At 38.2% G+C, this 23,721-nt stretch overlaps 1 long non-coding RNA gene across 1 annotated transcript in view; it reads right to left on the minus strand.

The window, feature by feature from the left end:
- LOC138444873 (uncharacterized) overlaps positions 1-2,341 on the minus strand; it is a 69,579-nt gene extending 67,238 nt beyond the window's left edge. The window contains exon 1 of the long non-coding RNA XR_011258631.1: positions 2,240-2,341. This is a non-coding gene — a long non-coding RNA (uncharacterized lncRNA). The remainder of the gene's footprint in view (positions 1-2,239) is intronic.
- Between the last annotated feature and the right edge of the window lie 21,380 nt (positions 2,342-23,721).

Raw genomic sequence — 23,721 nt, forward strand, 5'->3', positions numbered from 1 at the left:
AAAGGCCTAGTTGTGGTCATGTCAAGAACCACATAGACAATCTAAGTTGAACCATCATGTGTAACTCTACACATTACAGCATAGCCAGCCATCCACTCATCCATCCATCCAACCATCCATCCAACCATCCATCCATCTATTCATCCATCCAATAAATATTTAGTCAATAAAAATATGTATCAATAATCAGATATGCAGATGACACCACCCTGATGGCAAAACGTGAAGGAGAACTAAAGAACCTCTTGATGAAAGTAAAAGAGGAGAGTGAAAATGTTGGCTTAAAACTCAACACTCAGAAAACGAAGATCATGGCACCTGGTCCCATTACAACCGGTCCCATCACACCAAGGCAAATAGATGGGGAAACAGTGTAAGATTTTATTTTAGGGGGCTCCAAAATCACTGCAGATGGTGACTGCAGCCATGAAATTAAAAGACGATTACTCCTTGGAAGAAAAGTTATGACCAACTTAAACAGCATATTAAAAATCAGAGACATTACTTTGCCAACAAAGGTACATCTAGTCAAGGCTATGGTTTTTCCAGTGGTCATATAAGGATGTGAGAGTTGGACTATAAAGAAAGCTGAGCACCAAAGAATTGATGCTTTTGAACTGTGGTGTTGGAGAAGACTTGAGAGTCCCTTGGACTGCAAAGAGATCCAGCCAGTCAATCCTGAAGGAGATTAGTCTTGAATATTCAATGGAAGGACTGATGTTGAAGCTGAAACTCCAATACTTTGGCCACGTGATGCAAAGAATTGACTCATTTGAAAAGACCCTGATGCTGGGAAAGTTTGAAGGTGGGAGGAGAAGGGGATGACAGAGGATAAGGTGATTGGATGGCATCACCGACTCAGTGGACATGAGTTTGAGTAAACTCCAGGAGTTGTGATGGACAGGCAGGCCTGGCGTGCTGCAGTACACAGAGTCGCAAAGAGTTGGACGGGACTGAGTGACTGAACTGAACTGAACTGAATATGTGCAAGACATTTTGCTTGGCAGTGGAGACAGGAAGATGAATGTTATCCAACTCCTTTCCTCAAGATGCTCACAGCTCACCGAGAGAAAACCACCTATTTACAACATTTGATAATTTCAATAAAAAATATGTTAATATCAGAGATGTATTTTGGTAATATTTTGATTTTCAGAATCTTAACAGAGAAAGAGGAAAATAATTCTTGTAGTTGAAACAACTGAATATGAGTACATTTAGGGCAAAGGGCATTTCAGAAAGTGCCACAAGAAGATATAGGAGGGAGGGATTAAAACTGTTAATCTCAAGCATTGTCCCCTTGGGAAACACATGGTCATCCTTTTTTCTTAGCCTATCATACTTCCAGTTATGTATTTCTTGTATGTAATAATTACTCAGCAAGCATTTAGAAAGAAGAGGAAAGAGAAGAAAATTCTAACTCTACTCTCCACATAGCTAAGCTGGTAACCACCAATTTTCCCTATTAGAAGAGACCCAAATTGGGAAGCCACAAACTTTCTAAGCGAAGGATACATCATTTTGAATTGACCAAATTTAATTAATCCAAAATTATTAACTTACATTCTTAAATGTAAAGGTGATGCCTTTAAACCTGAGGTTCATCTTCATAAAAAAGTATTTATTTTTGAGGTTTATGTCATAAACACTAATATGTTTACTTATTAGCATCTAAATTCTCCAGAGATGGCTTTAAATCAATATATTTCTGTTTTCAAAAAAAAAATTTCCTTTATTCTTTTCAGTTTTATCAGAATAACCCAGCTTTAGGTGAATTGATTAAAAGGAAAGAAACAGCTTATACAAACAGAAAAACTCTGACCAACACTTTTAATTTTTGTTCTCAGCCTATACAGTTGAAGATAGTAGTAAGTGGACAGTATGTGTTGTGTGCTAAGTTGCTTCAGTCATGTCCAGCTCTTTGTGACTCTGTGAACTGTAGCCCACCAGGCTCTTCGGTCCATGGAATTCTCCAGGCAAGAATACTGAAGTGGGTTGCCTTGCCCTCCACCAGGGGATCTTCCCAATCCAGGGATCTAACCTGCATCTCTTGTTTCCTGCATTGACAGGCGGATTCTTTATCACTAGCGCCACCTGGGAAGCCCATAGGCCTGTTTTAATAGTCTAACCTTATGTGTTTAGCTATTCAACAGCCTGGGTGAAGTCTGCTCCCCTCTCTGACTTCCCTGAAGCCAGCAAGCCGGGTCATGTGGCTGGCTGACCTCCCAGCACCACCTACCTCTACTCCATGAGATGCCATCAGATCCCACCCGAAGGAGCCAGTCGTCCCCGTGAAACAATGAGTAATTCTTACAAGACACAAGTGGAGCTCTGTTACTGTGGCGCAGGAAGGCTTGATAAGATCTCCCAGCCACAGCATTCTTTTGTGTCAGCAGACGCAAGTGGGATGTTCCTTCTGCGGCTCTTACGGAGCAAGAGGAAGCAGACTTTGAAACACAGTGTTCATTGAAATTGGCTTTCATCTAAGGAATCCCGTGGCAGCCCCTGCTTCATGATGTGCATTCTGTCTGCAGCTGAGCTCTCCTGATGCATTTCCGTTGTTTGTTCTGGGGGGAGGGCAGCACCTTTATGAGGCTCACTCACTCTTAGTAGGTAAAGGGCATCACATTGTGCTAGACAAAGCATACAGTGTCAGGATGTCTCCAGTGAGTCTGGAGCCTAGAAGGAACATTACAAATAAAATTTGAAAAAACAGTCAAAGCCTCCGCCATCCTGGCTCAATGATGAAGCACGAGCTCTGTCAGAGAAGAGACATAAAGCCTCCGGGATGACCCTTGGGCGGCACATGCATGCTTGGTGACTTTTGGAGCAGGAAGTGTTTGTTGCTTTAGTTATTACAGTGGGCACAATGCCACAGGCCACAGATGGTGGTACTGAACTATACTCTGAGTGCTGTGGGCACTCAGGGAATCTTCCCAGAAGCAAGTCCGCCTTCATTATTTATCAGGGGGGCAACTCTGGTTCTTAAAGGACAAGAAAGGGGAAGAGGAAGTAATCCACAGCATTAAAGCATGAGTAAGAAGTTTCTCCATCCTATTGTCCTGGTTTATTAAAAATTCATCTTCTTTTCAGAGAAAAACATTCAGGATTCAATAAAGAGTCTCTGATTAAGAAGAGGTCTAAATCAGTACATGAAACAAGCCAACACTGTTTAGTCCATTTTTCCTTTTTCAGACACCTCTTCCCACCTATCGTTGCCCTTTCTTCTCTGCTGTACTCCACCTGTACCAACCAATTTATAATACAAAGGAACCTAAACAGTTAACTCAGTATGGATAGAAGAGTGAACATGAAAATTTTCCACTTCCATGACACTTTAACTCTGCATAAATATTGTTTTTCTTTTGACTCTTAAAACAAGCTGGTGAAGTTAAGTAGGCATTGTCTATTTCAGCAGTAGTGGGAATTAGCAGAGAGACAGAACAAGGTCAGAGACCCTTAAATCTCATAAAGAACTGGCAAGCAGTTCATGAAGGAAAATTCATGTGTAGGGTTCCTGGCCAAGGCCTTGATCATCAAACTGGTTCCCCTAGGCATGTGGACAGGTGACCATCAATCTTCAATCTGACCATCAAGGCTTGCTGAAGTCTGTGTGAGTCTGTATAATCACATGTCTGTGTTTATGTGAAGGCAGCTATGACAGGGGTACAGACTTATAGCAGGAACTGATATAGGAAAGCTCGAAAACCCTGAAAATTGTTTCTTGGAGGCGACTATACTTGTTCTAATCTAAAAAGAACCGACATCAATTTTATAAGTGATGCAGGACACAAGAAAATAACAACCCGGGCAGTTAACTTTCCCAAGAAGGGAAAAGATTCAAAAAAATCCTAAGAAATAAAAATTCTAGCTAAACCCCATAAGTAGAACCTAAAACTGCTCTCTAAATGGCTTATCTTTAGCTGAACTAATAATGAAACTCTTGAATATCTGGAAATTTTGTGGCGTCTTCTCTGGGATATGCTTGGGAAAAGATTTGCCCAAATTTAGGTATTGTAAAAGATTCTGGTGACCTTTCCCCTATATCTGACTTGAATAGCTCATTCCTGATTTCAGTAGGTTTCTGGAAAAGAGAATTTATATTGGCAATTGGTTTTGGATAGAAAGCACCCATCTATCTAACTATCACTTTCTATCTATGATCCTTTTCTTTCAACCATGGTTAAGAGAATAAAAAAGAAATGAAATTGTAAGATGGATAATGAGTAGCAAAATTTTGTAAAGGGGATTTCTGCATTGAGTGTGATATTCAGAGGTTCTTTCTAATTTTAAGATTCTATGACTTTAAAAATCCTGGGAGAATAATGCTAGTGCATATAATTTCTATACATATATTGGTGTTCTCTGGGTTAGGACCACATAAACAATATCCAGAAGAGATATCATATATTTTATTAAAGCACATCTGATTCAGTTAATTTAATTAATTTGTTTATTCAAGTTTTATTGTGATATAATTTATGTTCAGTACTATATAAGCTGGGGCTTCCTTGGTGGCTCAGATGGTAAAGGGAGACCCGGGTTCAGTCCCCAGGTCAGGAAAGATACCCTGGAGAAGGGAATGGCTACCCACTCCAGTATTATTTCCTGGAAAACTCTATGGACAGAGGAGCTTGTGGGTTACAGTCTCAGTTCAGTTCAGTTCAGTTCAGTTCATTTCAGTTCAGTTCAGTTGCTCAGTCGTGTCCGACTCTTTGCAACCCCATGAATCGCAGCACGCCAGGCCTCCCTGTCCATCTCCCAGAGTTCACTCAGACTCACGTCCATCAAGTCGGTGATGCCATCCAGCCATCTCATCCTCGGTCGTCCCCTTCTCCTCCTGCCCCCAATCCCTCCCAGCATCAGGGTCTTTTCCAATGAGTCAACTCTTTGTATGAGGTGGCCAAAGTACTGAAGCTTCAGCTTTAGCATCATTCCTTCCAAAGAAATCCCAGCACTGATCTCTGTCAGAATGGACGGGTTGGATCTCCTTGCAGTCCAAGGGACTCTCAAGAGTCTTCTCCAACACCACAGTTCAAAAGCAACAATTCTTCGGTGCTCAGTTTTCTTCACAGTCGAACTCTCACATCCATACATGATCACAAGAAAAACCATAGCCTTGACTAGACGGACCTTAGTCGGCAAAGTAATGTCTCTGCTTTTGAATATACTATCTAGGTTGGTCATAACTTTTCTTCCAAGGAGTAAGCGTCTTTTAATTTCATGGCTGCAGTCACCATCTGCAGTGATTTTGGAGCCCCCAAAAATAAAGTCTGACACTGTTTCCACTGTTTTCCCATCTATTTCCCATGAAGTGATGGGACCGGATGCCATGATCTTCTGAATGTTGAGCTTTAAGCCAACTTTTTCACTCTCCTCTTTCACTTTCATCAAGAGGCTTTTTAGCTCCTCTTCACTTTCTGGGTTACAGTCTACAGGGTTTCAAAGAGTCAGGCATAACTGAGAGACTAACACTATCATTTTTTTTTTTTTTTACTATATAAATTTAAGGTATATAGCATAATGATTTGATCTACATGCATCATGAAATGGTAACATAACTAAGTTTAGTGACCATCCATCATCTCATATAGATAGAAAATGAAAGAAATAGAAAATTCTATTTTTCCTTGTAATGAGAACTGTGAGGATATACTTATGCTTGAGATGATACTTAAGGCCTGAAAAGTAATTATCTGGGTGAAGAAGATAGGGAAGGAGATCTAAATAGAAGGACTAACATGAGAAATGTAAGGGGATCTGAAACACTAAGCACATTTGAAAAACTATGGTGGTGGTTTGGTTGCTAAGTCATGTCCAACTCTTGCAACTCTAAGGACTATAGCCTGCCAGTCTCCTCTGTCCATAGGATTCTCCAGGCAAGAATACTGGAATGGGTTGCCATTTCCTTCTCCAGGGGATCTTCCCCATCCAAGAATTGAACCCAGGTCTCCTGCATTGCAGGCAGATTCTTTACCAAATGAACTATGAGGAAGGCCTGAAAAACTATAAATAACAGTATTTCTGGAATGTTGACAGTAAGGCAGAAATGGGGCAGGGTACATCTCCAGGGGCCAAGCATGAAAACTGCTCTCAGACTAAAGTTTCTGTTAGGATATGGATAAAAGAAATCAGAAGAGGGTTTAGTTCTTAGCATTTTCTGATACTAAGACTCCAGGAATTCGACAGTGTGAGATTTGGGATCAAAGCAACTGAAAAGGCAACAATGAGGTTATACTAAGATCAAAAGATTTACTTTAAGGTGATGAAAGGCAGCAGCTAGAATTGCAGGCAGGGCTGAAACATTATTGACATCTTGGTCAGTAGGTTGTGGCCTCTTATGAGAACTTTAAACAGCATTAGTGATGTGACTCATTTTTTTTTTTTCTTTCTTAGAAACCAATAGGACATCTACAAAGTCCTAGATCCTGACTGCAATTCTGTGTGTCTAAGAATAAATGAGAAGAAACCAGAACACAATAAAAAAGAGAAAAGGAAATGATCAAACTCTGCAGGATATTTGTAGCATATTTTTAGTGACCTCAAATTATGAGATTAAAAATGGAATGAAAAGGAAATGGTCTCGAAGGTAGATAATTGAATACAAGCTCTTGAACTTGCTCTGTGGGAAGTAATGAAAGCAAAGATAACTTAAATTTGTGTGTGTTTAGAAAATCAGAAACAAGGAGGAATATTGAGACCACTCTTTGGTTAGGAAACTGATGGAAACTACTACTATTAAAATAATTTCAGAATAAGGCAAGAAAGAACCTCATTAAAACCTCTATTTATTAAAACCTCAATAAATAGAGTCCTCCAGGCCTTTGGAGAGAAGAAGCTTGAGGGATTTCTCAATGCCTCACCTCCATTCCATTCTTTCCAAACTGCATCTCTTCATGACTTAGCAAAATGAATTGGCAGGCAGCTCTGGAGCAACGAGTGTCAGCTATATAATTTACAGGGCCCAGAACAAAAGGAAAATAAAGAATCTCTTATTCAGAAAGCAGAAAACAATGTACAATCATAGTTAGAGATGAAACTCTGGAGATATTTAGATATAAAGCTTTTTCCTTTCTTCCACCATCTCTCTCTTGACTTGTCATGGTGTTTTATTAATTTTTTATTTAATGCCATTATAAATTCAGAAAATATAAAACTTTAAATTCTCATCATGAATTGTATCATTCATCTTTATATTATGCATGCCCGTCTTAAATACAAAAGTAAAAGCAGTAAAGTGCTTTTATGTAATTATGTAATTTGTATTTTGTAGCTCATATATGAATATGCATTTTCTGGAAGAGTGAAAATGCTACGGGATACTAACTCAACTGTCTTTATTTCACTTCTCAGTATTCATACATTCTGCTAACACGCTATACCTTCAACTACTAGATGGGTAAGAAAGGACTAAACAGAAAGGTAATAATAGATCACTCTTTTCTGTTTCCTTTATGTCATGATTGCTAGCACATGTGATCAGCTAAACAAGCGTAAGAAAGGATGTGATAGAGTTCCTTACCTGTTCTTGTTTCTTAGAATTCCATTGTTTTCTATCTACATTTGAAGCAAGTTCTCCTGCAAAAGGAAAGCATGACCTCTCACGGCTGTCAGACTGCCTTAGTCTTAGACCTAATTAATACACTTTTCTTGTACTTGCTTTGAGTCTCAGTGAATTCCTATGCTTTGCTCAAGGGTCATTATGAACACTTGATGAGAATGGGGCAGAATCGAGTCAGCAATCATGCATACTGTATGTATCTTCCCTGCTCGTGCACGTGTTCCATTGTTCTTTTTGGTTTCACATAAAAAACACGAGTTTGAGAATAAAATTAAGAATCTTAAATTGGCAAAAGTAGAGAATTAAATCAAGCCCAAGGCTCTCCTGAGCACTTTGCATGCCCATAAATCCAGCCCTGGGGGCAAAAGACTAATACTCCTAACTTTTCCTTAACTGTTGTCTTGAGAAACTGCTTCTTCCCAATAATTATTTCTTATTTTGACCACAGAGCTATTTCAGAAAATCTTTTTGGGATCAGCAAAGTCTCCTCCAATTTATAATCCTGCCTCACAGAAACAAGGCAGCAAGACTAACAGCAGGGCAATTTATAACTCATCCTCGTAGAAACTAGGCAGTAAGACTAACCGAAATACAGGGAAATACACATGGAGAAATAACCTGGCTACCTGAGTTGAAGACTTTTTATTAAATTAGAGATGAAGATAGAAATGATTTGCATTGATATCTTGATGACTATTACCAATTTTAACCTCAGTCACTCAGAATTCTTCAGCAATGATTGTTATAGCTAGTCCATTATCTATTTCTTATTTTGGGCAGAGGAAATCCAAGCCCACAGGGCTCCCTCATCAACCAGGAATCGAGATGGAAGAACAGTGCAAGAGGAAATAGGCTAAATGTTACCCCTGACTTTTTTCAATACAGGGCATAAGACACTGGGACACAGCAAGCCTCTTCTTAGGAGATCATAGAGGGATGTAAAGATTGCGTCTTTCCTCCTTTGAGTTGCAACAGTATCATTTTGGGGAATACTGCCTTAGAATGTGGCTTATTTTAAAGAAATTTCTTGGTGATAGTATCAGGATCTTATATGGCCTTTTGTATATGTTAGCTAGCATCTATAATTTTGTATCTATTAAGTGAGAATGCCCTGTGGAAAAAGAACTAATATTGAAGTACCCAGTATAAGGCATGCTGAACACATTTCCTTATCAGGAAAAAAAAAAAAAAAGGGAAGGCACTCATCCAGGAACTCATAAAAGACACTGCAGAGAATGTCGATTGACTGTTTTAGCCTCTGCATCTGGAGAGTTATTTATAGCCAAATTTGGATTATCAGTGGTAAAAGAGAAAAAGCAAAGAATAGAGTATTGGAAACCATGCATCATTCACAAACCTTATTTTAAACAGTGGTTTTTGAATGTCATTTTTCTATCAAAATTTCCACCAGACTTAACTAACAAAGAGTCAATTGACAACTTGGTGTTTAACTTCTTCTTATGCCATCTGCTGACCTGCAGGAATAAATGTCAAAGACTGGATCAGAGCATTGTCGGGTAGTCATAAACAAACAAGGGATAACAAACAAATGAGCTATTGCACATTGCTATGAAAAAAAAATGACTAATTTACTTTGACTTTACGTAACTACATCATACAGCTATGGGAGCGCACAAAGAACACTGAGCCTAATGTTTGGAGAATAGTTACTTCATTTACCACTTGTCTTTTAAATTTCAAATCATACCTTATTACAGAAATGTGAATTCACTCAAAATTAGCAAGAAGTAATTGGCTAGAAAATAAGTGCTGATTCTTTACCCTTTCTTCCTCTGCTGAATCGTGATGCATAACTGAAAGGCCAAGTCTCAATGATTTTAGAAGGAAAGTTTCTGAAAAGTCTACTCTGTATGTTAAGTCAGCTTATAAGGAAGAGCTCACAAAATGGACCAGACCACCTGTTTGGACCTTTGATAAAAACCTTTGAACCTTACTTGTGGCAGAAATTCAGTCTTGCTTTCATATTTAAATTAATTAAAAATTGGTGATGTTTAGAATACCACAAATTTGTCTAATGCCTAAAGCATAATGGATGGCATTTAGGGTTTATTGCTTATCTGAATCAGAGTCAGTCTATGCCCTCTAAGTTGTGTCTTTAATCCAGAAAGTCACACAATGAGCACATGATTCTAAGATGCATATCCATTGACCTTAAACTCCTTACCACACTTCCAAGGAATCACTTTCAACAAGGTATCTGACTTAAACGCTTGTCACTTAGTCGTGTCCAGCTCTTTGTAACTCCATGGACTGTAGCCCACCAGGCTCCTCTGTCCATGGGATTTTTCAGGCCAAAAATACTGGAGTGGGTTGCCATTTCCTACTCTAAGGGATCTTACCAACCCAGGAACTGAACCCACATCTCCTGTGTCTTCTACATTGCAGGCAAATTCTTTACCTGCTGAGCCATCTGGGAAGTCAAAAACAAGGTATGGATACTGTATTCAATTTCTTTCCAGTTAGAGTAGATTTATAATGCCATTCGCTGAAACTTATTTGTATAGAAACATTTACTGAATCTGTTATATCCCATGCTCTGTGCTAAGTGCTCATTTAATATTGACTCAAAAACCCATGACGCTAGTTTTATTTTCACACTCACTTGCCAATGAGAAAACAGGACCCAGTGAATTATATAGTTTGCTAAGAACACACATCTATAAAGTGGTGGAGATTGGACATGGCCCCATGCTTTCTTACACTGGAGCTAGAGCTCTTACTCATTATTCTACATTGAATCCTACTTCATTGTACAAGAAGATGCTGTATTTGGTAGCATCAACAAACATATTACTGAACTATATAGACATCTTTCTACCTGCAATGCAGGAGACTTGGGTTCAATCCCTGGGTTGAGAAGATCCCCTGGAAGAGGGCATGGCAACCTTCTCCAGTACTTTTGCCTGGGAAATCCCATGGACTATGTGACTAAACACAGCACAGCATAGACTACTTAGGTCCAAAATGTTGGAAGATGCTACTATCAGAGCTTAAAAAGGCAAAATCAGGAAAAAGAAGCCAAAGAAAACAAACCATTGGTTCTGAGCAATAACACAGTTTTTTGAGAAGGTAAATAGGCAGGTTGATTGATCAAGAAAAGAGAGGAGGTATTGGGTCTCCAAAAGGAACTGGTAGCTTACTGCACACATGCTTGAGATGGCACTGGCATGATTTTTATTGCCACGGGGGTTGATTGCTAGGGTAAATACTTCTTCACTCTTGCATCTGAGAGTAGGTCACCAATATGAAATGCCCAATTTTCTAAAAGCAAAAAGTCAACTATATTTCCCATTTCCCACTTCTCTTTCTCCATTCTTTCTAATTCCTACTGCTATTCCTACTCTGTTCAGAGTAAAATGAATCTCTGATCTAGCCCACATATAGAGCGGACACACCACTTATTGAAAGTAGTTAATCTCCAATCTAAAAAATTCATAAACTAAATTTCAGCCCCTAAACTATCATGAAATCGATTAGACTCTCATCACTAAGACTCTTGTCAAAAGCTTAGGGTTAGTGCTTATTTGGCAGGACTACAAATCTAAGGGCTTCCCAGGTGGTGCTAGTGGTAAAGAAGACACCTGACAATGCAGGAGATGAAGATGTGGGTTCTATCCCTGGATTAGGAACATCCCCTGGAAGAGGGCATGGCAACCCACATCAGTATTCTTGCCTCGAGAATCTCATGGATAGAGGAGTTTGGCAGGCCACAGTCCATGGGGTTGCAAAGAGACACGGCTAAAGCAACTTAGCACGCACAGACCTAAATGGCACCATCATTCCTGGTATTGTTTCTCTCATGATAGGAAAGTTTTCAGGATTGAGAGTATTCTCTGGAATTATATTTTCAGTCCAAAACAAGAAAAAATGACACATAAATTTTGTGTCACAATTTTGATGAGATAAACAAATACTGAAGCACAACTTAGTACCATGAGAATCTTTTGAGAAACTTGTTTTTGACTTGAAGAGAAATAATAGAGCAGGGGTAATTTCTGATCACTGAATGTACAAGATATTATAATTATCAGTGCCTCTCCATACATGGATAAAACTCCTCTAATTCTAGGCTGCTGGTTTAGAATGTGAGCTGTAAAGTGGGCGATTTCTGTACATTCTCCCACTCAGAAACTCTGTTAAAACAGAAGCAGAGGGATTTGGAAGTGAAAAGCCTTATGTTCAGATAGTAAGCTTTCATTTTGATAATTTTACTTTTATTGGCCACATGATCTCTTCTAAAAAATGTAATTCATATTTACTTAAATTGTTTAGGTCCTAAAGTTGTTTTTCAGTGAAAGACAGTGAATGTCTGAAAGAATTGGATTGGGATCCAGATGGGCAATGGATTAAACTATGAAACAGATATTCCTCTGTGGTTAGAAGCAAGTCAGAAGTTGGACCTAACTTATGTTTAAAAACTTGTACAGTTTTCAACACTATTTATAGTAACATTATCATATAACTGTGGAAACAACTTCTTCAGTTTGTCACAATCTCAGCATCTGGTGTGACTTATTTTATTTTTTCATTTTTTTATGATATTAAGTGATAACATTTTGTAAAGCCACATTTCACTGTGGCTGACAATATCTTCTGAGCACAGAGCTTAACAAAACAAAGATTCAATAAGCACACTGGCTTTGTTTCATATTTTATTTCCTTTTCATAACTTATCATCTATAAGAATGGCAAGCCTTCTGATATTCCTTAGAATATAGAATTAACCAATTAACCTTAGAATATAGAATTGTTACTGTGTGTAAACATTTTTGTTTAAAAGTGAGTGAACAAATGACACTAAAGTGAGTGAACAAATGACACTGTGATTTTTAACAATAATTAAGTCACCATTTCATTAAAAAATTTTTTTTAAGCTTTTATTTTTTAGGGAGCTGTTTCTTTTTTGGCTGCATCAGGTCTTAGCTGCAGCATGCAGGGATCTTCACTGAGGTGTGTGCTCTTTGTTGCAGTGCATAGGATTCTTTCTTGTTGTGGCCTGTTAGCTGCTCAGTCAGTTCAGTTCAGTCGCTCAGTCGTGTCTGACTCTTTGCGACTCTATGAATAGCAGCTCGCCAGGCCTCCCTGTCCATCACCAACACCTGGAGTTCACTCAAACTCACGTCCACTGAGTCAGTGATGCCATTCAGCCATCTCATCCTCTGTCGCCCCCTTCTCCTCCTGCCCCCAATCCCTCCCAGCATCAGAGTCTTTTCCAATGAGTCAACTCTTTGCATGGGGTGGCCAAAGTACTGGAGTTTCAGCTTTAGCATTATTCCTGCCAAAGAAATCCCAGGGCTGATCTCCTTCAGAATGGACTGGTTGGATCTCCCTGCAGTCCAAGGGACTCTCAAGAATCTTCTCCAACACCACAGTTTAAAAGGAGCAATTCTTCGGCGCTCAGCCTTCTTCACAGTCCAACTCTCACATCCGTACATGACCACTGGAAAAACCATAGCCTTGACTAGACGGACCTTTGTTGGCAAAGTAATGTCTCTGCTTTTCAACATGCTATGCTGTCTCAGTAGTTGAGCCATATAGTCTGTTGCCACAGCATGTGGGATCTTAGTTCCCCAATCAGGGATTGAACCAGCATCCCCTGCATTGGAAGGTGGATTCTTAGCCACTCGACCACCGTGGAAGTCCCAAGTAGCCCTTTTGAATCAGGCTTCACTTCTTTCACTTTCAGAGTAAATTAAGCCTGAGTTAAGATGGCTTGATTATTCAAAATTATTTGACTCAATTTTTCTTTGTTTTGATTCTGAGATAAATATCACAACTTTTTTTTTCATCTTTTCTCCGTTACACTCAAGATTACCTATTTCAGTATAAAATATTTAGTGAAATAAAATAATGGTTGAAAGGTTATGTTTCACAGAAAAACAAAATCATTGAGTTGTTAGAATTTTGCCATGTGCCGACTGAAAAAGCATTCACTGGATTTTAAGTGTATTTTCCACTTATGGAAAAAAACATTTATGGAAAAATAACATTCATGTGGGAAAAGAGAAAAATCAACTCATCACTGCTTCATCATCTCTACACAGAATGATAGATTGGGAAAAAGCACTCATTATTTTCCTGGCAAATAATCAAGGAAACAGAGAAATTCTAATGAAGAATATTTCTGTTTTAAAAGAGGAAAGAAGAGGTAAGGTTTGAAATTACAGAAGATAAATTTCTGTGTAAAAGTCAGCTACATACACTCAATAGCTGAACTTTGTTCCCTTCTGGAGTCATACCAAGGTTAGAAGTTTCCATTTTGATTCCTAACTTCCAGAAAATTGGGACACATTTTGTTTGTGGAAGTCCAGATACCTACAAACCTATCAGTTATTTTTAGCAAAGTCAATGTTCTTGCCTATTACCTATGAAGAAAGAGCATAGCTGGAGGAATTCTTAAAATATATTCGAACACAATCCGCCTCACCCCACTTTATCCTTCTTTAGGTCAAACTAATGAGTCCCCTTGGAAATCAAAACAGACAACTACCACCACTACAGTAAAATTTAATAGATATGTGAATGCATAGCAAAAATACATTTGCATTTTGATGTAAGTTATCTTTAAGACTTTCTCCAATATCTATTCTCTTAAGGTTTGTCTCCCAGTCTCAAAGTCAAATACTAGCAAGTGTGGATGTCAAACTATTTAAAACTAAGTTTAAGTTTTAGTGATGAAAATATAATTCGGTGAAAAATTTTTGGAGGGTAACTTGCCAATATTTATCCAGGTATCTCCTCTGCTAGGAGATTTCTAGTCTCAGCCTGATGTGTAAAGACCTTGGAAGTGGTCACTTCTTACGATGAGATAAAGCTGAACAAACTGAAAATCAGTGACTTTTCTTGGACTCATTAGAGAACTGAGGTCACAGAATAGAGAGTCACATTTGCTTACCAGGAACAGGTGCCCCTGAAGTCACAAACACTTACATGACAATTTTGACACATTGTTGGAGGCTGAGTGTGGCCTTGCCTGAGAGAGAGAAAGTGCTGGGAGTTGCAGAGTTAGAACTGAAATCTGCAAACTCTGAGTGCAGAGCCTTTGGGGAGAGCCATCACTGAAGAGGAAAGTCAAAACCAAGAAGACCAGAAAAATTCAAAGTCACCGGCATCTATTGCTACTTCAAACAGGAAACACAGCCCAATTCCCTAGCAAATCAACATAAAACCTCACACTAGGGGCCAACATATTTATTTGCCCAATATGACATGTCTGGCTTTCAAAAAAAATTATAAGGCAAGCCAAACGCAGGAAAAAAACACGCTCTGGAGAGACAAAACAAACATCAGAATTAGACTGAGATCTGACACAGACGTTGAAAGGACCTGTCCTGCAAGAAGAGATGAGTAATGCAAGTGCAGAGATGTAAGTTCTAAGAAAGAATAAAAATTCATATTCAAGAATAACAATATAACAAAACCACTGTGTTATGAAATAAAGAATAATTTTGAGAAGCTTATTAGCTGACTGGAAATGGCTGAGGAAAGAATCAGTTAGCTTAATGTTAGGTCAACAGAAACTTCCCAACTGAAATGCAAAGAAACAAAAAGAGGAAAAAAACCAAAAACAAAAACAGAATATAACAACCAACAACTGTAGTATAATTTTTAAAAATGTAATATACATGTAATTAAAATATCAGAAGGTGAAGAAAAAGAGGATGTACAGGAAGAAATATTTGAAATAATAATGGAGAAGGATTTTCCAAAATTAGTGATGAACACCAAGCCACAGACCAGCAACTGATAAAACAAACAAACAAACAACAACAACAAAAAAAGCAGGATAAATACCAAAAAACATATATCTTGAAATAGAAAAAGGACATTAGTTAAAAACTACAGAAGTCTGAATAACGTTTGCACTTTAATTTAATCTATCAACATTTGTTCATTAATATAAAACAGACCACACTAATGTGAGATGTTAATGTGCAATATATGAGTTATGTAGTATACGAGAATTGTCTATACACATCCACATTTTTAGTTTTAAAAAACCAGTCCAAAATAAAAAATGTATTTAAAAAAATGCAAAATATAAAACCCTTTTCAACAATCGTTTAAAAATGCACTACTAGCTATTTATTCTAAATATATACAAGTAAAAATATGCCATGAAGATTTGCCACTAAGGTTCTATAATTTAAAAAAATCTGATACCAAACTGAATGTGCATTAGTATCAGCTTGGTTAAATAAGTTACATTTTATCAATAAAATAGCTGATTAGACAGGCATTAAGAAAAAGAAGTAGATTTATCTGTACTGCTCTAAAAAAAAAAAACTTCAAGGTATAGTAAGTGAAAAGACAAGGTGAAGAACAAAATGCATTGTAAGATACCATTTCCGTTCAGTTTAGTCTCTCAGTCGTGTCCAACTCTTTGCAACCCCAAGAATAGAGGCACACCAGGCCTCCTTGTCCATCACCAACTCCCAGAGTTCACTCAAACTCATGTCCATCGAGTCGGTGATGCCATCCAACCATTTCATCCTCTGCTGTCCCCTTCTCCTCCTGCCCCCAATCCCACCCAGCATCAGGGTTTTTTCCAATGAGTCAACTCTTTGCATGAGGTGGCCAAAGTATTGGAGTTTCAGCTTCAGCATCAGTCCTCCCAATGAACACCCAGGACTGGTCTCCTTTAGGATGGACTGGTTGGATCTCCTTGCAGTCCAAGGGACTCTCAGGAGTCTTCTCCAACACCACAGTTCAAAAGCATCAAGTCTTCGGTGCTCAGCTTTCTTCACAGTCCAACTCTCACAGCCATACATGACCACTGGAAAAACCATAGCTTTGACTAGACAGAGTTTTGTTGCCAAAGTAAAGTCTCTGCTTTTGAATATGCTATCTAGGTTGGTCATAACTTTCCTTCCAAGGAGTAAGCATCTTTTAATTTCATGGTTACAATCACCATCTGCAGTGATTTTGGAGCCCCCCAAAATAAAGTCTGACACTGTTTCCATTGTTTCCCCATCTATTTCCCATGAACTGATGGGACCAGATGCCATGATCTTAGTTTTCTGAATGTTGAGCTTTAAGCCAACTTTTTCATTCTCCTCTTTCACTTTCATCAAGAGGCTTTTTAGTTCCTCTTCACTTTCTGCCATAAGGGTGGTATCATCTGCATATCTGAAGTTATTGGTATTTCTCCTGACAATCTTGATTCCAGCTTGTGCTTCTTCCAGCCCAGCATTTCTCATGATGTACTCTGCATGTAAGTTATGCAGGGTGACAATATACAGCCTTGACGTACTCCTTTTCCTATCTGGAACCAGTCTGTTGTTCCATGTCCAGTTCTAACTGTTGCTTCCTGACCTGCATACAGATTTCTCAAGAGGCAGATCAGGTGGTCTGGTATTCCCATCTCTTTCAGAATTTTCCACAGTTTATTGTGATCCACACAGTCAAGGGCTTTGGCATAGTCAATAAAGCAGAAATAGATGTTTTTCTGGAACTCTCTTGTTTTTTTGATGATCCAGAGGATGTTGGCAATTTGATCTCTGGTTCCTCTGCCTTTTCTAAAACCAGCTTGAACATCTGGAAGTTCACAGTTCACATATTGCTGAAGCCTGGCTTGGAGAATTTTGAGCATTACTAGCGTGTGAGATGAGTGCAATTGTGTGGTAGTTTGAGCATTCTTTGGCATTGTCTTTCTTTGGGATCCATTTAAGTATATTTAAAATTTTTAAATTTTGTTTTTAAATATCGGACAAGGCTTCTCACAAAAAATATTCCTATGTCCCATTCTTTATCATTTACTCTATCCCTGTGACAACCATTTCCAACTTTTTTATAGCTTATTTCCCTCCATTTAAAAAAGTAACATGTTTACGCTGCTTTTTCTTGATTTTTTCAATTTCGTATATTTTCATTAATTTCATAATGTGGATGATGAAAGTTTAACTGTCTTTCATCCCTATCCCACTTTTCATGCATACTTATTTCCTTCACTTTCTCAGTGAATAGAGAGAATGTAACAATGCTCACCCTAAAATAAAGGAACTTTTAAAGGGCATAAATCCAAAGGACAAAGAGTGCAGGTGAATTTACTATGAAACTAATGAAACATAAGTTTCTGGGCACCTCTTCCTGGGCTCTGGGAGGTCTAGCAATGTGTCCATGTTGTCATATATTTTTGCAAGACTTGCAAAATTAAGCCTTTTGTTTTTGTTTAATTAATTTAAAACGCTGTGTCTTTCTACTCTGATTTCTCCTTCACCACAGTGTGCCTAATATTTGATGGTGACTAAGGCCATTTTTGAGATTGGGCTAAGGAAGTTTATTTGCTTCAGGATGCATATTCCTGTGTTGCTTTTTCCTTCTACTTGAAAAGTAGGAAGTAGAATTCTCTTTTTATATTTAGTCATCTAAAAATAAGAAAACCTGAATAAATACATTAGCTGGTAAAGTAGCCTTGGAATCACCTTTCCTGAGGGTGCACTGACAGAATTTTAGTTCTTATCTGTGTACCTGTTCCTAGATATTTGGTGTCAAATAGCTAAATCATTTCAAATAACCAACTCAGCTTTCAATCTTTCAGGTAGATACCGTGGAAAGAATCTCTGGATTTGAGAGCAACTTGAATTTCAGTGATTTGTATTGTTGGTAAATTATTCCATTTGCTCTGATTCGTTCATGCTGAGAGAGAAAATGCAATGTGCCTATCTCAACCTCCCCATGTACAACAGTACTGATTATTGGTATTGACCCTTTCCTTTTCCATCATTCTGCACTGCAATGAGATCAGTTTCAAAAGTTGTCAAATAGATTTTTATTTACTGAAGATTTTTGGCAACTGCTATCTATATTATTTTATGCTTTTACCTCATTAAATAATTATACTGCTTGATTGTTTATTATTTCCCTTTACCGAATGTTTTGGGGATTAGGAAGGCAGTGTTTACAACATACTCTTGATAGCTAATTAGGCAATCTATTGTTGAATTTTCTTTGCAGTATTTTCATTGACTTTTCTTTTTAGAATACTTTTCTTCTTGGGACATTTCAAGTGTAACACAGTCTCTCTTTGTCCCTTTTATGAAAATGTCAATAGGATAGCTCTAATATTTCCTTGAAATTCACCCACATTATATCATTTTGGTTATATTTCCTTTTGTCTGAATTACTTCTTTGAATAAATATGACTTTTCACAATCTGATCAGCAAAATAATACACTGAAAGATAATGTGATTGATTGATAGACATGATGGTTTTATCACTCTGATTGTCATGTAAGTGGTCCATAGCAAATGTTTAGTCTCAGGACAGATACTCTTGAACCAGGGACTAATTAAAGCAATGATCAGACTATTTCTTAGATGATTTTTTTATGTATTTAAAGTGTGAATTGACGTGACTAGGGAACACTCCCATCCTCCCAGTCCACCTCCCACTCACCCTTACCTTCATATATATATTTGTATATGAAGCCCTTCCATGATATCCCCTCTGATATTTTATCTTAATGCAAGGTGTATCTCTGTATCTTGAATACAGAGACAACTAGTACCTATGTAACACTGTGGTCATGATACAGATGAGGACTGAAGCTGACAAGCTCTAGGCTGTAAACAGCCCAATAGGAACACTGTACAACGTCTCCAACTTTTGGCAGGATTCAATACTGTGAAATCAGCATATTACAGCACTTCACTTTTAAGTAATGTAATAATCTCCAAGATGCTTATTTAGACGGGAACAGCTTTACATAATTGATCGCCAATCTTAAACTAAAGCTCATTATCAAACCAAACTCATACTCTTCTACGAACACATAAACCCACTTGGCCTTTTGGGCATAACTGGGCAGGAAATGACATGCTACTGGCAGAATCCTATTTCTTACCACACCTATTTCTTTCTATTCCAAGACCACACACAGAAAATAATTATAACTGATCACTGATTGAATCCTGTGCGTCATGTTTGCTTCACAGATTAATTTTATTTGGAATAGTATGATAAACTATCAGAATTATCCAAAGTATTATGTGCTCTTTTTACAAATCTCTGTGATTTTTTTGGTAATTATGACCAAGCCTTTGGTCTTAACTGAAATGCATTGCTAATAACTTACCATAGCACTTATTGTGTTCCAAGCATAAACAGTAATTTCTGGCACAAAGTAGGATTCCTTCTTTTCAATCAAGCACACCAACCATCCTGGGATCTCTTTGTTCCTGTGTCCTTTACCTTTAGCCTGAGACTCTTGCCTGAGAACAACTCAAATGTGGAAACCTTTAGAGTAACTGTTTGATGGCATCCTTGGGGAACTAAGCCACAGTTGAGGGAAAAAAGAACCATTGGTATGGAGGTTCCCTTAAAAAACTAAAAATAGAGTTACTATATGATCCATCATTCCCACTCCTGGGCATATATCTGGAAAAGGACTCTAAATCAAAGATACATGCAGCTCAGTGTTCATTTCAGCACTATTTACAATAGTTAAGACATGGAAGCAAACTAAATGCCCATCAACAGATGAATGGATAAAGAAGATATGGTATACACATATGACCACATGCATACATATATATGATGGAATATTACTTGACCATAAAAAATAAAATAACGTTATTTGCAGCCACATGGATGGACTTAGAGATTATTACAATAAGCAAAGAACATCAAAGACAAATATATGAAATTACTTACATGTGGAATCTAATAAAATGATACAAATGAACTTATTTACAAAACAGAAATAGACTCATAGGCATAGAAAACACGCATGATTACCAAAGAGAAAAAGTGGGGAGGAGGGATAAACTACAAGTTTGGTATTAACAGATACACACTACTATATATAAAATAAGCAATAAGTACTTACTGTATAGCACAGGGAACTATATTCAATTTCTTATAATAACCTATAATGGAAAAGAGTCTGAAAAGAATATATATATGAATAGTTAAATATACCTATAACTGAATCACTTTGCTGTACACTTGAAACATTGTAAATTGACTATATCTTTTTTTTTTTTTTAAAGAACCATGGTTGGTTTGAATCAGTTGATGCTATGCAAAAGAGATGGAAAAAAGAATATAAGTCCTTCCACTGTGAAGAAACAGTTCACACTAGGATAGAAGTGGGTAACAGCAGTGGAATGAGGTAATTTTAAGATATTCTCGAGGCAAAAATTAATATTCTCCAAAGTATTTTGGTAACAGGCACATTTTAAATTTTCCTGTGTAAGTGGGTTTTTGCAAATCAATAACTAAGCCCAGAGGTCTGAGATTATGGGAACAAATCTAGTTTGTTTTATATGGTTTCCATAAACCTTAAAATATTACTGTGAGAGGAAGAAAAGTTCATGGCTTTAATCTATCAGTGTCACTGCATAGTAGATCTAGAAGGTTTTCTAGGATATCTTAGGGTTCTCAGACAAGATGAAGCCATTTCCTTCCTTTATATGACAGATAAACAGGCATTCCTTGGATTGCACAAAGTTTAAGGATTGTAGTCTAAAGGAAAGTGGCTAGACATTTTGTACAAAATAATGATATTGGATTTGCAGCTAAATGGGTTTGGACTTAGTTGGAAGTTGGCTGGGCAATGAACTGAGTGTGTCTGTCCTTTACAGACGGTTTCTCTACAAAAATAGCTGGCGGCAAAGATGTGGTCTTGTTTGAGTTCAGTCTCACATTAGTGAAAAGACTCTAGAAAATACAGGGAACTAGTGAAAAAAAGATACGTGTTCTTTGGGGATATCACAACATGTTTACTTCAGCTCTTTCTTTAATCCAGTAAAAGTATTGGCAAAATGTTTGGTATTTGAGGCAGAGAGGTGGGAGTTCAGTCACGATGTAACTAAAGATGGTGGGAAAACCAGTTTGAATAAAATGAGTTTCAATTTGAACCTTTGCCCGTGCCTGGAACTAAAACTAAGTCAACCCACTGTTAAGTATCAAAAATGTTGAGTCATTAGCCTCATTTTTGTTTCATCTGTTTCAGAATATTTATATGTATCTGCTTTTCTTTATACTTTTAAAAAATAGACTGGCTTGTGCTTTATGGGGTGCAGTTCTTAGCTTGCCCTACATCTTCCTCAACTTTAAAGGGATAACTATTAAATAAAAATTCTTATCAAAATATACTGATAAACTCAGATGTTTTAATTTGATTCCGAGTATACTTCTCAGAAGTCTTCTATGATTGTTTATATATATTCTGGAAATAGTTAACTGCAATGAAAGCTGCTTTGGTGGGTTTCATTTTAGAGATCATTGAATAATGGAGGGGTGAAACATACTTAATATGAGTCCTAAAGCCACTGAATAACCACAAATTTTTCAGCACTGCAAAGTAAAGCTTTTCAGTTCATCTAATTCTGTCTCCCTCTTTCCTTTTTCACATGAGACTATTACTTTTCGAACTTTTTGATTTCCCTTTAGATCACCTCAGAGAGGCAAGCTATCTGCCCCAATCTGAGATGATGACCACTACAAAACCCTTATCAGAAATGGGTGGAGAGAACTTCTCTGTGTGAAAGAGAACCTCAAGGGGGGAAATGATTAATTCATGTCAAAAGCAGGACTAAAGTTATTAACGTGTATCTCTGGATATGTCAAGCAGCCATCCATTAGGCAATCTGAAGAATCCCTTCTAAGAAGTACTGTCCACTAAAAGGATAACTACATCTTCTGAATAGAGAAGGTATAAAGGAATTTTGGGGGTCCGAAGTATTTATCGCTTTTTATAGAAATAGGCTGATTTGGCGGGACTTCCCTCCGGCCGCTCCCCACGTGCTTCCGCCCCACCCTGGCCACATGCACGGAACTAGGAAGCCGGCAGGAGATCTCTTCCGGGGCGCGGGGCTGAGATGGACCCACTCAGGGACTAGCGGCCGCAGAGCCAGAGTAGAGATGATGGCCGACATGTACAACAGAATGACCAGTGCCTCCCCCTGGAAGTGCATGCCTCCCCACTACAAGGAAGCAGAGCTGTCCAAGGGCAAGTCCATGTGCCTGGACCGGTGTGTCTCCAAGTACCTGGACATCCATGACCGGATGGGCAAGAAGTTGACAGAGTTGTCTATGCAGGATGAGGAGCTGTTGAAGAGGGTGCAGCAGAGTTCTGGGCCTGTGGGAGGTGCCGGACAGTACACCTAAGGTGCAGCCCATCCTTTCCCACTTGGCTAATAAAAGTACCCCCGCCCCGTGTTGGGTGTCACCTGTGAAGACTGCCAGGCCCGGGCTCCTTCTGGAGAGTCTCCAGGAGCCTAGAGTATGATGGCACCCTTTCCCAGGCGGGGAAAGGTATTTGTCACGCTGGCCTCTGACTATGTGTGTGAGTGTATATATATGTTACATATTAAAACAAATTTGTCCACACCAAAAAAAAAAAAAAAAAAAAGAAAGAAAGAAATAGGCTCATTTATGGCCAATTTTACTTTAGCAAAGTAAAATACATTGAAATCCCACTTCCCTCTCTGCCACACACATGTACCTTAAAAGAAGAATGAAGTCTTGCCATTTGCAACAACATGGCTGGTCTTAGATAAGTGAAATAAGCCAGACAGAGAAAGACAAACAGCATATGACTTTAATTATATGCAGAATCCAAGAAAAACCAAACAATAAGCACAAAATAGAAAGAGTCATAGACAGAGAAAACAAGCTAGTGGTTGCTAAGCTAGGAGTTGAGGAAGAGCAAAATAGGTTAAGGGGATTAAGAGGTACAAACTTCTAGACATTAATTTATAGATAAATAAAGTTGTTATAGAGATAAAGCATGCTTGACTTTGAGGATTTATAGCTTATTATATAGCCATAAATAACATTTCAAAGAAGTGAGTCTTCCTTAGTTGCACTACTTTATTTTATTTTATTTTTTCAAGTCCATTGACAACTTTATTCGTTAATTTTTTCCTCTCGTCTTCAAATTGAATAATATTATCTCTATTAATCTGTCTTGTGAAAGGTCGGGCAAGGTCGGGCATGTTGAGGCTTGCCCGGACATGTTGAGGCTTGCCCGGGCTTGTTGAGGCATGCCCCAGAAAAGTGCCGCAGACAAGTCCTGGAGGCGGGCCGACAACCAAGCCGTCCAATCAGGTGCCGACACGGAGCCCTTGGACACCAATCACCGCTGAGCCCGCGCTTTCTTCCTTATATGGGAGCCCGCCCTGGCTATAAA

The sequence above is a fragment of the Ovis canadensis genome, chromosome 8, assembly GCF_042477335.2.
Source record: "Ovis canadensis isolate MfBH-ARS-UI-01 breed Bighorn chromosome 8, ARS-UI_OviCan_v2, whole genome shotgun sequence".
Lineage (NCBI taxonomy): Eukaryota > Metazoa > Chordata > Mammalia > Artiodactyla > Bovidae > Ovis > Ovis canadensis.